This window comes from Mycteria americana, chromosome 8 (assembly GCF_035582795.1).
Source record: "Mycteria americana isolate JAX WOST 10 ecotype Jacksonville Zoo and Gardens chromosome 8, USCA_MyAme_1.0, whole genome shotgun sequence".
Lineage (NCBI taxonomy): Eukaryota > Metazoa > Chordata > Aves > Ciconiiformes > Ciconiidae > Mycteria > Mycteria americana.
In genome coordinates this window covers 50,258,341-50,273,846 of record NC_134372.1, presented here as the reverse complement: position 1 = coordinate 50,273,846, position 15,506 = coordinate 50,258,341, and positions in this window count along the sequence as shown.

Sequence of the window (15,506 nt, the reverse complement as noted above, 5' to 3'; positions counted from 1 at the left end):
CCTTGCACCCCCTTCTCTCTGTGCTACCCCCCTTGCACCATCCTCGTGCCGTGCTCTGGCCCCGCTGCCGGCCGCAGGGCACACTGCAGGCCTGCAGCCGGAGGCGGGTGCCAGCGGGGCCGGCAGCGGTGCCACGCTCGGTGCCGTGCCCCTGGGACAGCTGGGCACAGCTGCCTCCCGCTGCGCCGGCCTGCGGCTCCCCGAGATGCCCCCAGAGCTGCGCCGAGCTCTCCGGGGAGCTGTTGACCACATCGACTGAGGCCGCTGCTCCGTGTTTCTCCCTGTCCAAAAGGGTAAAAATAACAGGAACAAGTTGTCGGAAATGAAATTGCAATTTCTCCACGCCCTTCCCTGTCCATGTGGCTTCCCAGCACAGATCAATAGTGTTTAGACAGCCAAGGAGATTTTTTTTTCCTCTCTTAAAGCACCAGATCAATAGCGGCAAAAAAACCCAAACCCAAACCAGACCCTCTGCGTGTGCGCTCTAGTAAATGCGAACAAATCGGGTCCGGGGCCGCCCGAGCGGCGTGACGGCAGCGGCGGGGGGGGGGGCAGCTCCGCGGCGTGGCCCCTCTGCTCTGCACACCACGCACGGGGCACGGCTGGCGGGACCCGCTGCAGGGGCACGTCCTGGCCGGGCTGCAGGCCTCGGGCCCCGCGGGAGGCGGAGCGGGCCCCAGAAGCTTCTTGGGGCAAGTGCGGCGCCCAAGGGCGAGGAGAGGCTCTGAGGATGGACGTGAGCCTGGCCGTCAGCCCGGCTGCTGCTGGGGGGTCGGCAGAAACCCAGATCGGCAGGCACGCGCGCAACACCGATCCGCTGGGGAGAGGGCAACCAGCTTTTGCAAAGGGAAATCCTGCTGTGCCACCTTGCAGGAAACCTTCACCCAGGGCTTTTAGGGAAACGATCGGCCAGCGCCCAGGGGATGGACCGGTGCCGGCAGGAGGAATCAGTGTCGGGTCTTGGCAGGCGGCGACCTCCAGCCAGCTCCTGGGGCACAGGAGACCTGCCCCATCCCGTGGGGCTGCAGGTCACCCCGCAGCGGGCGGGAGGCACGGGTGCAATTTGCCGAGCTGCCGAAGGAGTGTGTAAGAAAGACGGTGACCAGACCGAGCGGCAGTGCTAGTTCAGCGTAGGTAAGCGTGCAGCAGCGCGGATGCATGAAACCCAGTCCATAGAGGCAAAATGCTGCTGCGGATGGGATTGCTGGCTGGTGAAAGGGGGTCTGCGGCGCCTGAGCCGGGGGGCCGCGGGGTGAGCCTTGCACCCCGGGCCAGCGTGCTCGCTGGGGCGGGGGAGCGGATGGGGCTGCCCCACCACGGCGCAGCAGCTCTGGGCAGCGTGCGGCTGGTCTGCGCTCCCTGCCTGGGGCCGCCTGCAGCAGCCCGGGTGCCCCCGGCAGCAGAGCGGGTCGCTGGGTGCCGGCGCTGCCCGAGCGTGGCTGCTGAGCGACGCCCTGGGCACGCGCCTCCGCTGCCCCGGCCGCCTGTGCCACAGGGCTCCCTGCGCTGTCGCCCCTCGCTGATGCTCGGTGCAGTTTCACAGGTAGGTGTTTTAACTGGAAATTTCCAAGGCCAAGCTGGGCCCAGAAGGTGAGCGCAGATGTACCGTAATAGAAATCATCGGTTGCCATGACGACCTGCTCCACCAGCGGGTCGCAGCCACAGGCGGTGGGAGCGGGCGCAGCACCAGCAGTCCTGCGAGCAGGGCCGCTTTAACCCCCACTGTGCAGAACGCAATTGAATTTAGCCCTAATTTCTGCCAGTGCAAGGGAACAAAATTTCTCTGCAGATTTCCGTCTCGTTCAGGCAGTGGCAGCCAGGGCACAGAGCCTCCACAGGGCACGGAGCCTCCGCGGCTGCCGTCCTCTGCCTTGCTGCTCCGTCACGGCCTTATTGCTGCTTTAATTAAAGCCGGTTGCCCTCCCCTGCAGCACCCTGCACGTAGCGCACATGCTGGGACCGAGCCCAGAGCAGCCCGCGCCGCTCTGCGTAGCGCAGCCCTGCCCCGCGCGCGGCGGCACGGCTTGGCATGGCTCTGCTGTCCCGCGGCAGCACGGGCACGCACGATCTGCGGCCTGCAGTGCCGCGGCCCACTTGCAGCCCCTGCTCACGTGGGCCTTTGCCACCTTGTGTGCCCTCGTTACTGCACGCAGCGGCCCCGGCCGTGCCGCCAGGCTACACCCATTGCCAAGCTGGTTATTGCGCGTGCGGTGACGGCCTGCGCTGCCGCGCCACGCGTGCCGCGCTGCGCTGGGCTGTGCCTTGTCACGCTGTGCTGCGTCGTGCCACGCGTGCCGAGCTGTGCCACGCCGTGTCGCGTTGTGCAACGGCACGTGCTGCGCTGAGCCGTGCGTGCCACGCTGTACTGAGCTGTGCTGCGCCGCGTGGACCCAGGCACCTGCTCCCGGAGCAGGGGAGCTGCGGTGGGGCTGCGCGCTGGGCCGGTGTTTCCGGAGGCGACCGTTGGCTGCGGGTGCCTGGGCACATCTGACCCGCTGCCATAGCTGTCCTCGCCTCCAGCTGATGGGATCCTGCTGCCCGGGGCTGGCTGCTGCGGGGCTGCGGCAGCACCTGCCTTGGCAGGGCTCAACCCTGCTCCAGGTCCTTGTAAGCCTGTGGGGCAGCCCCACAGCCCTGACCCACAGCCGCCCGTGCTCGCCTGGTGCTGGGAGGACGGGGGGGCCAAACCGGACCCTCTGCTGGGTGAGCCGGCACCACGCAGTGCTGGGGCCGGGAGTTGTCTCACTTTAATTACTGCCATAATGTTATTCTTTTCAGTGCCACGTTAATTGAAATTAAACAGCTGCCACGTTCTGGCTGGGACAAAAGTGAATCCTTTTTCATTCCCCTCCGGTTTAATGAAGACTGACGTGCTGAGAGAAAACAAAGGCGATCCAGCTGCTGCCTCTCGCCAGCACATGCACCAGCAATTACCGGGGACCCCGCGAGCCGGCAGAGAGGCTGGAGCACCCCCAGCCCCCAGCCCCAGGCAGCCCGGCCCCCGTGCTCCGGGTGCTCCCACCCAAAGGGTCTGCCCGGGGGGACACAGGGATGGGGTGCCCACATCACGGCAGATGCCGGCACAGGGGTGTCGGGGAGAGCTGCGGCGTGCCCAGGCGCTGAGTCGAGGCTCTGATCCCGTCTGTTAAGAAGCGTCCGGCCACCAGCCGTGCCCCAGCCCGGCCCCTCGGCCCTCCTGCCCCGCCGGGGTCGTCCCATCCCCGCAGGCTTGGCCGGCTTCAGCCTCGCGACGTTCAAAGTCACCAAACGCCCCATCCAGCCTGAAAGCCAAAGCTGAGAGAGCAGTGTTAGCTGAGGAGGGTATCTCGCCCCAGCCTTAAGCTTTCTCCTGTTTTAGGACCAAGAGCTTGCTTGTGATGCCATTCAGTACTTTAAAATATGCAAAATGAGGCGCTGGTACAAACCTCATTAACACCCGCCTCCAACATCATTAAGATGTTTCCAAGAAAATTAATTGAGAGACTCATTAAAAATAAATTAAGAAAAATGTGTTGCAGAGCGCCTGCTCTGAGCTCGTAAATCACGGCTCAAAGCTCCAGGCCGCTGCACAGGCAATTAACGCCAGCCAATTTGTTTTATCCTGACTGTGAAAATTAGAAAGCAGACATGGAGATTAGATTAGGGATGTCTGTCAAGCGGAGCTTGGAGTGAATATTTTAGGATACAAAATGGAAATCAGGAAAACAAAGCTGGGACTTCATTCAGAGGAGCTGACAGGCAGAGGTGGGGAGGGAGAGAGAGATTTAGATGTTTTCCGTTCCAAGGAGCGGCACCGTGTCTGTATTTAGATATAAACCATCTCGCGCTCCCACCATGACAGCTCTCCATGTTCATCCGCGCATCGCCAGCCCTCTGTGGCTGCGTGCTCAGATACCGCCTGCCCCTTTCGGGAAGCGTGAGCTCACATTGAGAGCGCGCTTTGAAGTGGCTGTGTATTACACAGCCTGAACCAACATGTCGCCTGTGTATACGCTGATTACACACTTGGATTAGCAAACACAGTACAACGGGGTGAGCCCAGTGCTTGGGACTTAGTCAGCTTTGTGCCATTAGTACCGCTTTGTCCATCTCTAGCACCTTCCATCAGAGGATCTCAAACTACTTTATATTCATGAACTGAACTGCCGAGCCCTTCTGCAAAATGAGCAAGTGTTATTATCCCCATTTTGCACAGGGAAGCCGAAGCCGAGATAAGTTAAGGTCTTGCGTGTAACTACGTGAGTGCATAAATAGCTTGTGCAGCAGCAGACGTTGTATTTGCACGTACCAGTAGTGTGCCGGACACCCCGGCGGCTATTTGTGCAGCCAAACGTCCGGCCGTGGCTGCGGCAGAGTCAGCCACGGTGCCCGCGAGCGGGCAGTCTGCAAACACCCACACAGACAGCTAACAAAATGCAGGTCAAAGCGTCCTGCCCGTGGTCAGCTGCATCACAGGAACAGGTCTGGAGCGACCCGGCAACGCGGCACCGGGCAAACGCCACCTCTTCCCTCTCACGCGGCCGCGACGCCCGGGAGCGGACGGGCAGCTGGCTGCTGGCGGAGGGGCTGTGCGTGGCGCTGCCAGATGTGCTGCTTCTCCGAGCGCGGTGATGCTGGCCTCCTCCGTGGCTGGATGTTATTTCCTAGCAGCCATCCCAAGTGGCCAGTTTTTAGAAAGCAGCGATCATGCTTTTTGCACATGGGAAACAGGAAAATCCCCTGGACAGGGCAGACTTTAAATCCTTATTTTCTTGGCTTTATCTCATGTTATCTAGACGGGTCCGATGCTCATGTCCTGAGGTCCAACTCCATAACACACCTGATGGTTTTGGGTGGTATTTTAAAAGAAGAACTCTCCAAGTACATAAACCGTCCAATAGCTTAGAAGTCTCCTCCTGCCTTTTAACCTGCCTTTCTCTGGCAGCCCCTTCTTTACTGTCCCCTCCACAGAATGGGGGGAATGCTACCTTTGTGCAGCCACTGTATGTCGGTTCAGTCAAATTTCAGTATTTAATGCGGGTGCTAATAATATACACCCCTCCGGAATCCTGTCTGCTTTTGACCAGATACATCTACTGGCACCAGTGTGGGCCAAGCCCACTGATGGAATGGTTTTGTGGGGTTTTTTTTGTTTGCCAGTGCAGTATTTCTACTGGAAGCACCTTTTAACATAAGGAACTTCTGCCTTCCCACCAAATGTGAGCCTGCACGTTTGTGCACTGCTTTCCCCCATCCCGCACGCTGCCTCACGCTCTCCACGTGGGTTCCCGGACTGCATGGTCTCTGTACCAGTGCCCAACATACTGCAGTTGAGCAAACGGAAAGGAAAAATCAGTTTAGAGTAAACCCCAGCTGGCAGCACTTAATACGAGCAAGCTCTTGGAGCATGCAAAGCAGCACAGAGGACGGTGAACTCCTCCAGCAACTGCGAGGCACCTGAGTCAGAGCAGACAGCACTGTTTCTACCTAGCAAATGGAAGAAAACAAAGACATGACTGATTAAATCATCAATGACAAATTCACGCACCCAGGGACGGGGGGGACAGCAAAGGAGACGTCCCACCACCACAGAGGTACGCCAGGCGCAGGCAGGTGACACCAGGCCGCTGCAAAACGTAAAATCCTGCTCTCAGGAGCAAAGCGCAGACGCTGGCCCAGCAGCGCAGAGCCCTGTCCTGGCAGCACGGGCTTGCTGGAAGACGTGGCAGTCGTGGAGAGCAATCAGCGGCTCGTGGGCGCTCGGTGGAAGCTGTGGGCTGTGAGCCACCGCGATCGCCGAGTTCGCGACGGGCACGTCTCAGCAAGGAGCTGTGGTCTCTTGGTGGCGGCGGGCGCTCGCGTGCTCCTGGGGCTCCCGGTGCAGGGGATGTTGGAGCTCTGGGCAGGGCTCCAAGAGCAGCCTCAGGCAGTGCCTCAGCCTGCAAGGCTCAAGTGATGCTGCGTGCGGGGTTCGGTGGAGAGGGGAGTGAGGGGTAATTTGCTCACACATCTGTGTAAGTGGCGTTGTGGAGAACAGAGTCGATAACAGACGGCTCTTAGATCTAGCAGGCGAAAGTACATCTCAATCTGATGACTGGAAGGTGAAACAAGCCCAACTTAGACTGGAAATACAGCGTATGCATTAATCGTTAACTCTCGGCAGAGTAAACGGAGTGCTGCGGGAGATGTGCCATCAGTGGACATTCAGAACAAAGTTTGGGCAGCTTGTTTCCATCTCTGCTCTGCCAGTTACTGATTCCAAAGCAGACGTGACCTCTGGTGGGCCCGTGACAGGGTGGGAGACAGCGCACGGTTCTTCGCCGCCGCGTTTGGAGCCCTGAGCAGACGCACCCATCCCGGGCTTGTCTGCGGGCGTACTGCTGGGCTTGTGCTTAAAGGGGCGCTCCAGGCTCTGGGTAAGCTATTGGAGGACTACTGAAAGAGACCTTGGGCTGAAAGCTTTACTCAGGTTTTTAGTCCTGCTCAGGGGGGCTATTCCTGTGTAGCAGGTGAGCTGAGCTTACGCGCGCATCAGTGTTTGCAGGCCGAGGGGACCACGGGCATGATCACGTCATCCTCAGGCTGAACTCCTCCTGAAACACGTCTGGTTCTGCAGCTAAAATTTTCCATGCTGAGCCTTTGCGTGAAGATGCATTTAATTCAAATGTTTGATTAACCGCCTTTCAACTATTTCTGAGTTACGGAATGAGTGGAAAAATACTTGCATGTAAAAAATTACTAGTGTTAAAAATAATTCTAACCACAGGAAAAATAGCTACATTTTTTTTAGCTTAACCAGACTTCATCCTCATGTGGCCTAACTCCTTCCCGAGAAACAAACACTTGCAAATACAACAAAAATGCTTTTGAGCATGCTCAGATGATACATGCGAACCCTACGGGGGGGGGGGGGGGGGAAGAAAAAAAAAAAGAGTCAAAACTAAGGGAACCCCAGTCTAATCCCACTGTCTTCCTCGACCTGACCACGAAGTGATCTGTGGATGTCATTTGTAGAACAGAACTGAAAAAGCAATCTTAAAATAAACAGCCCCCCCTTACACGCACCACGGAACTCAAGCACATGCCCAACCCCGGTAAGGGAAGACGGCAGCTGCAGTAACACCCGGCGTCCCGCGGTTCAGAGGCTGTAGGCTTTGTTACCGTCCTGCACTGTTTTGGCTGTACGTTGTGTGTATGCTTGTTTACTGAGACCAGAGATGGCATGAAAGCTGCCTCTCCCCGGGACGCACGCGCCCTCCCACCATCAGGCACGGGGTGCAGAAGGACACAGGCTTTGTCTCGCCGGAGCACCCACCCGCTGCGGCCGCCCCAGCAGACGTGGGGCTGCGGGGACCGGGGCGGGCTGCTGCCGGGGGCCACGGCGGGGCGGCGGGGCGGTGGTCCGCGGGGAGGAGGTGACTCACCCGGGAAGGCTTCAGGGTTGTTTGCGGTTTTGGCACTCAGACCCAGCACGACTGGAGGCAAGGGAGAAGGAAAAGGGGCCGCTGGGGAACAGCTGGATTTCTCCACCAGGGTTTAATGGGGAATGTGTTTATCGTCTGACCTGAAAATAGGAGACGACCAGCTTGCATCTCATGCTAGGGAGCTTTCCACCTCAAGGGACAGAAACAATGCGGGAAGCCACAGCTAAGAGAAGTACCAGCGTCTCCACGGCCACCCGCTGACGCCGGCACCCTGACAGTGGGACCGGCTGTGCAAAGTCCAAAAAACCCAGTGCCCCAGAATTTATTTGGGGAAGGGTTAGTCCAGAGCTCCTTGAAGAGCTGCGCCACTTGAGGGCTGCTTATTGATTTTAGTGACAGATTTAACAGAGGCGACAGGTAGCAGCCTCGCAGGGCTCGCTGCGTGGAGCGCTGCCGCGTCACGCTGCAGCGTGCCGGTCCCAGCGGAACCGCTCCCGAGAGCCCGAGCAGGAACTGGGAGGGAGCCAGCAGGCGGCTGCCAAAGCGGGGTAAGAGGACGGCAAGAAGCAAGAAGCCAAAAAAGGGTGGGAGGCAGAAAAAAGGCTGGGAAGCCACCAAGAAATCAAAGGCCGAAAAGAGGCGGAGGCTGACAAAAGGTGGGAGGACCAAAAAGGGGTAAGAGGTGAAAACGAAAGCAGAGGCTAAGAAAGGGTGGGCGAACAAAAAGAAAGCGGGAGGCTGAGAAGGGCAGGGAGGCTGACAAGAAAGTAGAGGCCAAAAAGGGGTAGAGCCGGAAAAAAAATAGAGGCTGAAAAAGGGTGGAAGACTGACAAGGGGATGGGAAGCCATCAGGAAAGTAGAGACTGAAAAGGGATGGGAGGTCAACAAGAAAGCAGAAGACGAAAAGGGATGGGAGGCCGAACAAGGGGGGGAGGTGGAAAAGGAGTGGGGGAGGTCAGCAGGAAAGAAAAGGCCAAAAAAGGGTGAGAGGCGGAAAAAGGGCAGGAGGCCGAAAAAGGATGGAAGGCCAAAAAGGTGTGGGAGGCCGACAAGAAAGTAGAGGCCAAAAAGGGGTGGAGGCTGAAAAAAGCTGTGAGGCCGAAAAGGAATGGGAGGCCAAAATGATGTGGGAGGCCGACAAGAAAGAAGAGGATAAGAAGGACGACAAAAAGGACAAGAAAGTAGACGTTCTTTATGGACTCCCCCCTCTTTTTGGCCTCCCACCCTTTTTCAGGCTCTTCTTTCTTGTTGGCCTCCCACACCTTTTCAGCCTCCCATCCCTTTTTGGCCTCACACCCCATTTTGTTCTTTACTTTCTTGACAGTCTCCCACACCTTTTCAGCCTCCCACCCCTTTTTTGGCTTCTTCTTTCTTTTGGCCTCCACCGCCCTTCAGCCTCCCACCTTTGTTCGGCCTCCCACTCCTTTTGGGCTTCTACTTTCTTTTTGACCGCCCATCCCTTTTCAGCCTCTCAGCCTTTTTTGTGCTCTATGTTCTTTTTAGCCTTTCACTTCTTTTCAGCCTCCTAACTCCTTTTTGGCCTCTGACTATCATTTGGAGTCCACCCCTACTTGGCCTCTACTTTCTTGTCGGCCTCCCACCCTTCTTCAGCCTCCTAACGTTTTACAGACTCCCACCCCTTTCCGTCATTTTTTTTCCTTGTCAACCTCCCACCCTTTTTCAGCTTCTACTTTCTGGTCAGTGTCCCACCTCTTTTCAGCCTCCCACGCCTTTTCGGCCTCCAACCCTTTTTCGAACTCTACTTCCTTGTCGGCCTCCCACACCTTTTTTGGCCTCCCACCTATGTTCAGCCTCCCACCTATGTTCAGCCTCCCACCCCATTATGGCCTTCCACTCCTGTTCAGTCTCCCACCCCGTTGCAGCCTCTTAATTTCTTGTCAGCTTTCCACCCCATTTTGGCCTCCCACCCCTATTCAGCCTCTACTTTCTTGTTGGCCTCCCACCCCTTTCTGGCCTCTACTTTCTCCTCGGCCTCCCACCCCTTTTTGGCCTCCCACCCTTGCTCAGCCTCCCACACCTTTTTGGCCTCCAACACTTTTTCAGCCTTTACTTTCCTGTTGGCCTCCCACCCCTTTTTGGCCTCCCATCTCTCTTCAGCCTCTCACCCCTCTCGAACTCTACTTTCTGGTTGGCCTCCCGCCCCCTTTCCGCCTCTACTCTCTTCTTGGCCTCCCACCCCTTTTTGGCCTGTACATTCTTGTTGGCCTCCCACCCCTTTTTAGGCCTCCCACCCTTGCTCATCCTCCCACCCCTTTTCAGCCTCTTCTTTCGTGTTGGCCTCCCACCTCATTTTGGCCTCCTGCCCCATTACGGTCCACCACCCTTGTTCAGTCTACGACCCCTTTGAAGCCTCTAATTTCTTGTCAGCCCATTTCGGCCTCCTGCCTTTTTTCAGACTTCCATCTCTTTTTGGCCTTAACTTTCTTGTCGACCTTCCACCTCTTTTTAGCCTCCAACCCCTTTTCGGTCTCCCACTGCTTTTCGGCCTCTACTTTCTTGTTGGCCTCCCACCTCTTTTTGGCCTCTACTTTCTTGTCGGCCTCCCACCCCTTTTTGGCCTCCCACATCTTTTTGGCCTCTACTTTCTTGTCGGCCTCCCACCTCTTTTTGGCCTCCCACCTCTTTTTGGACTCTACTTTCTTGTCGGCCTCCCACCCCTTTTTGGCCTCCCACCTCTCTTTGGCCTCTACTTTCTTGTCGGCCTCCCACCCCTTTTTGGCCTCCCACCTATTTTTGGCCTCTACTTTCTTGTTGGCCTCCCACCACTTTTTGGCCTCCCACCTCTTTTTGGCCTCTACTTTCTTGTTGGCCTCCCACCCCTTTTTGGCCTCTACTTTCTTGTTGGCCTCCCACCCCTTTTTGGCCTCCCACCTCTTTTTGGCCTCTACTTTCTTGTTGGCCTCCCACGTCTTTTTGGCCTCCCTCCTCTTTTTGGCCTCTACTTTCTTGTTGGCCTCCCACCTCTTTTTGGCCTCTACTTTCTTGTTGGCCTCCCACCCCTTTTTGGCCTCCCACCTCTTTTTGGCCTGTACTTTCTTGTTGGCCTCCCACCCCTTTTTGGCCTCTGCTTTCTTGTTGGCCTCCCACTCCTTTTTGGCCTCCCACCTCTTTTTGGCCTCTACTTTCTTGTTGGCCTCCCACCCCTTTTTGGCCTCCCACCTCTTTTTGGCCTCTACTTTCTTGTTGGCCTCCCACCCCTTTTCGGCCTCCCACCTCTTTTTGGCCTCCCACCCCTTTTTGGCCTCTACTTTCTTGTTGGCCTCCCACCCCTTTTTGACCTCTACTTTCTTGTTGGCCTCCCAGCCCTTTTTGGCCTCCCACCTCTTTTTGGCCTCCCACCTCTTTTTGGCCTCTACTTTCTTATCGGCCTCCCACCCCTTTTTGGCCTCCCACCCCTTTTTGGCCTCCCACCTCTTTTTGGCCTCTACTTTCTTGTTGGCCTCCCACCCCTTTTTGGCCTCCCACCTCTTTTTGGCCTCTACTTTCTTGTTGGCCTCCCACCCCTTTTTGGCCTCCCACCTCTTTTTGGCCTCTACTTTCTTGTTGGCCTCCCACCCCTTTTTGGCCTCTACTTTCTTGTTGGCCTCCCACCCCTTTTTGGCCTCCCACCTCTTTTTGGCCTCTACTTTATTGTTGGCCTCCCACCCCTTTTTGGCCTCCCACCTCTTTTTGGCCTCTACTTTCTTGTTGGCCTCCCACCCCTTTTTGGCCTCCCACCTCTTTTTGGCCTCTACGTTCTTGTTGGCCTCCCACCCCTTTTTGGCCTCCCACCTCTTTTTGGCCTCTACTTTCTTGTTGGCCTCCCACCCCTTTTTGGCCTCCCACCTCTTTTTGGCCTCTACGTTCTTGTTGGCCTCCCACCCCTTTTTGGCCTCCCACCCCTTTTTGGCCTCTACTTTCTTGTTGGCCTCCCACCCCTTTTTGGCCTCCCACCCCTTTTTGGCCTCTACTTTCTAGTTGGCCTCACACCCCTTTTTGGCCTCTACTTTCTTGTTGGCCTCCCACCCCTTTTTGGCCTCCCCCCTCTTTTTGGCCTCTACTTTCTTGTTGGCCTCCCACGTCTTTTTGGCCTCCCTCCTCTTTTTGGCCTCTACTTTCTTGTTGGCCTCCCACCTCTTTTTGGCCTCTACTTTCTTGTTGGCCTCCCACCCCTTTTTGGCCTCCCACCTCTTTTTGGCCTGTACTTTCTTGTTGGCCTCCCACCCCTTTTTGGCCTCTACTTTCTTGTTGGCCTCCCACTCCTTTTTGGCCTCCCACCTCTTTTTGGCCTCTACTTTCTTGTTGGCCTCCCACCCCTTTTTGGCCTCCCACCTCTTTTTGGCCTCTACTTTCTTGTTGGCCTCCCACCTCTTTTTGGCCTCTACTTTCTTGTTGGCCTCCCACCCCTTGTTGGCCTCTACTTTCTTGTTGGCCTCCCACCCCTTTTTGGCCTCCCCCCTCTTTTTGGCCTCAACTTTCTAGTTGGCCTCCCACGTCTTTTTGGCCTCTACTTTCTTGTTGGCCTCCCACCCGTTTTTGGCCTCCCACCTCTTTTTGGCCTCTACTTTCTTCTTGGCCTCCCATGTCTTTTTGGCCTCTAATTTCTTGTTGGCCTCCCACCCCTTTTTGGCCTCCCACCTCTTTTTGGCCTCCCACCCCTTTTTGGCCTCCCACCTCTTTTTGGCCTCTACTTTCTTGTTGGCCTCCCTCCCCTTTTTGGCCTCTACTTTCTTGTTGGCCTCCAACCCCTTTTTGGCCTCTACTTTCTTGTTGGCCTCCCACCCCTTTTTGGCCTCCCACCTCTTTTTGGCCTCCCACCCCTTTTTGGCCTCCCACCTCTTTTTGGCCTCTACTTTCTTGTTGGCCTCCCACCCCATTTTGGCCTCTACTTTCTTGTTGGTCTCCTACCCCTTTTTGGCCTCTACTTTCTTGTTGGCCTCCCACCCCTTTTTGGCCTCCCACCTCTTTTTGGCCACTACTTTCTTGTTGGCCTCCCTCGTCTTTTTGGTCTCTACTTTCTTGTCTGCCTCCCACCTCTTTTTGGCCTCTACTTTCTTTTTGGCCTCCCACCCCTTTTTGGCCTCCCACCCCTTTTTGGCCTCTACTTTCTTGTTGGCCTCCCACACCTTTTTGGCCTCCCACCTCTTTTTGGCCTCTACTTTTCAGTTGGCCTCCCACCTCTTTTTGGCCTCTACTTTCTTGTTGGCCTCCCACCCCTTTTTGGACTCCCACCTCTTTTTGGCCTCTACTTTCTTGTTGGCCTCCCACCCCTTTTTGGCCTCCCACCTCTTTTTGTCCTCTGCTTTCTTGTCGGCCTCCCACCTCTTTTTGGTCTTCCACCTCTTTTTGGCCTCTACTTTCTTGTCGGCCTCCCACCCCTTTTTGGCCTCCCACCTCTTTTTGGCCACTACTTTCTTGTTGGTCTCCCACCTCTTTTTGGCCTCTACTTTCTTGTCAGCCTCCCACCTCTTTTTGGCCTCTACTTTCTTGTTGGCCTCCCACCCCTTTTTGGCCTCCCACCCCTTTTTGGCCTCTACTTTCTTGTTGGCCTCCCACCCCTTTTTGGCCTCCCCCCTCTTTTTGTTCTCTACTTTCTAGTTGGCCTCCCACGTCTTTTTGGCCTCCCTCCTCTTTTTGGCCTCTACTTTCTTGTTGGCCTCCCACCTCTTTTTGGCCTCTACCTTCTTGTTGGCCTCCCACCCCTTTTTGGCCTCCCACCTCTTTTTGGCCTGTACTTTCTTGTCGGCCTCCCACCCCTTTTTGGCCTCTACTTTCTTGTTGGCCTCCCACCCCTTTTTGGCCTCCCAACTCTTTTTGGCCTCTACTTTCTTCTTGGACTCCCACGTCTTTTTGGCCTCTACTTTCTTGTTTGCCTCCCACCCTTTTTTGGCCTCTACTTTCTTGTTGGCCTCCCACCCCTTTTTGGCCTCCCACCTCTTTTTGGCCTCTACTTTCTTGTCGGCCTCCCACCTCTTTTTGGCCTCCCACCTCTTTTTGGCCTCTACTTTCTTGTTGGCCTCCCACCCCTTTTTGGCCTCCCACCTCTTTTTGGCCTCTACTTTCTTGTTGGCCTCCCACCCCTTTTTGGCCTCTACTTTCTTTTTGGCCTCCCACACCTTTTTGGCCTGTGCTTTCTTGTTCGCCTCCCACCCCTTTTTGGCCTCCCACCTCTTTTTGGCCTCTACTTTCTTGTTGGCCTCCCACCCCTTTTTGGCCTCCTACCTCTTTTTGGCCTCTACTTTTTGTTGGCCTCCCACCCCTTTTTGGCCTCCCACCTCTTTTTGGCCTCTACTTTCTTGTTGGCCTCCCACCCCTTTTTGGCCTCCCACCTCTTTTTGGCCTCTACTTTCTTGTTGGCCTCCCACCCCTTTTTGGCCTCCCACCTCTTTTTGGCCTCTACTTTCTTGTTGGCCTCCCACCTCTTTTTGGCCTCTACTTTCTTTTTGGCCTCCCACACCTTTTTGGCCTGTGCTTTCTTGTTGGCCTCCCACCCCTTTTTGGCCTCCCACCTCTTTTTGGCCTCTACTTTCTTGTTGGCCTCCCACCCCTTTTTGGCCTCCCACCTCTTTTTGGCCTCTACTTTCTTGTTGGCCTCCCACCCCTTTTTGGCCTCCCACCCCTTTTTGGCCTCTACTTTCTTGTTGGCCTCCCACCTCTTTTTGGCCTCTACTTTCTTGTTGGCCTCCCACCCCTTTTTGGCCTCCCACCTCTTTTTGGCCTCTGCTTTCTTGTCAGCCTCCAACTCCTTTTTGGCCTCCCACACTTTTTCGGCCTCTACTTTCTTGTTGGCCTCCCACCCCTTTTTGGCCTCCCACCTCTTTTTGGCCTCTACTTTCTTGTTGGCCTCCCAAATCTTTTTGGACTCTACTTTCTTGTCGGCCTCCCACCTCTTTTTGGTCTTCCACCTCTTTTTGGCCTCTACTTTCTTGTCGGCCTCCCACCCCTTTTTGGCCTCCCACCTCTTTTTGGCCTCTACTTTCTTGTTGGCCTCCCACCTCTTTTTGGCCTCTACTTTCTTTTTGGTCTCCCACCCCATTTTGGCCTCCCACCTCTTTTTGGCCTCTACTTTCTTGTTGGCCTCCCACGTCTTTTTGGCCTCTACTTTCTTGTTGGCCTCCCACCCCTTTTTGGCCTCTACTTTCTTGTTGGCCTCCCACCCCTTTTTGGCCTCCCACCTCTTTTTGGACTCTACTTTCTTGTTGGCCTCCCACCCCTTTTTGGCCTCCCACCTCTTTTTGGCCTCTACTTTCTTGTTGGCCTCCCACCCGTTTTTGGCCTCCCACCTCTTTTTGGCCTCTACTTTCTTGTTGGCCTCCCACCCCTTTTTGGCCTCCCGCCTCTTTTTGGCCTCTACTTTCTTGTTGGCCTCCCACCCCTTTTTGGCCTCCCACCTCTTTTTGGCCTCTACTTTCTTGTTGGCCTCCCACCCCTTTTTGGCCTCCCACCTCTTTTTGGCCTCTACTTTCTTGGTGGCCTCCCATCCCTTTTTGGCCTCCCACCTCTTTTTGGCCTCTACTTTCTTGTTGGCCTCCCACCCCTTTTTGGCCTCCCACCTCTTTTTGGCCTCTACTTTCTTGTTGGCCTCCCAACTCTTTTTGGCCTCTACTTTCTTTTTGGCCTCCCACACCTTTTTGGCCTGTGCTTTCTTGTTGGCCTCCCACCCCTTTTTGGCCTCCCACCTCTTTTTGGCCTCTACTTTCTTGTTGGCCTCCCAACTCTTTTTGGCCTCTACTTTCTTTTTGGCCTCCCACCCCTTTTTGGCCTCCCACCTCTTTTTGGCCTCTACTTTCTTGTTGGCCTCCCACCCCTTTTTGGCCTCCCACCTCTTTTTGGCCTCTACTTTCTTGTTGGCCTCCCACCTCTTTTTGGCCTCTACTTTCTTTTTGGCCTCCCACACCTTTTTGGCCTGTGCTTTCTTGTTGGCCTCCCACCCCTTTTTGGCCTCCCACGTCTTTTTGGCCTGTACTTTCTTGTTTGCCTCCCACCCCTTTTTGGCCTCCCACCTCTTTTTGGCCTCTACTTTCTTGTTGGCCTCCCACCCCTTTTTGGCCTCCCACCTCTTTTTCGCCTCTACTTTCTTGGTGGCCTCCCATCCCTTTTTGG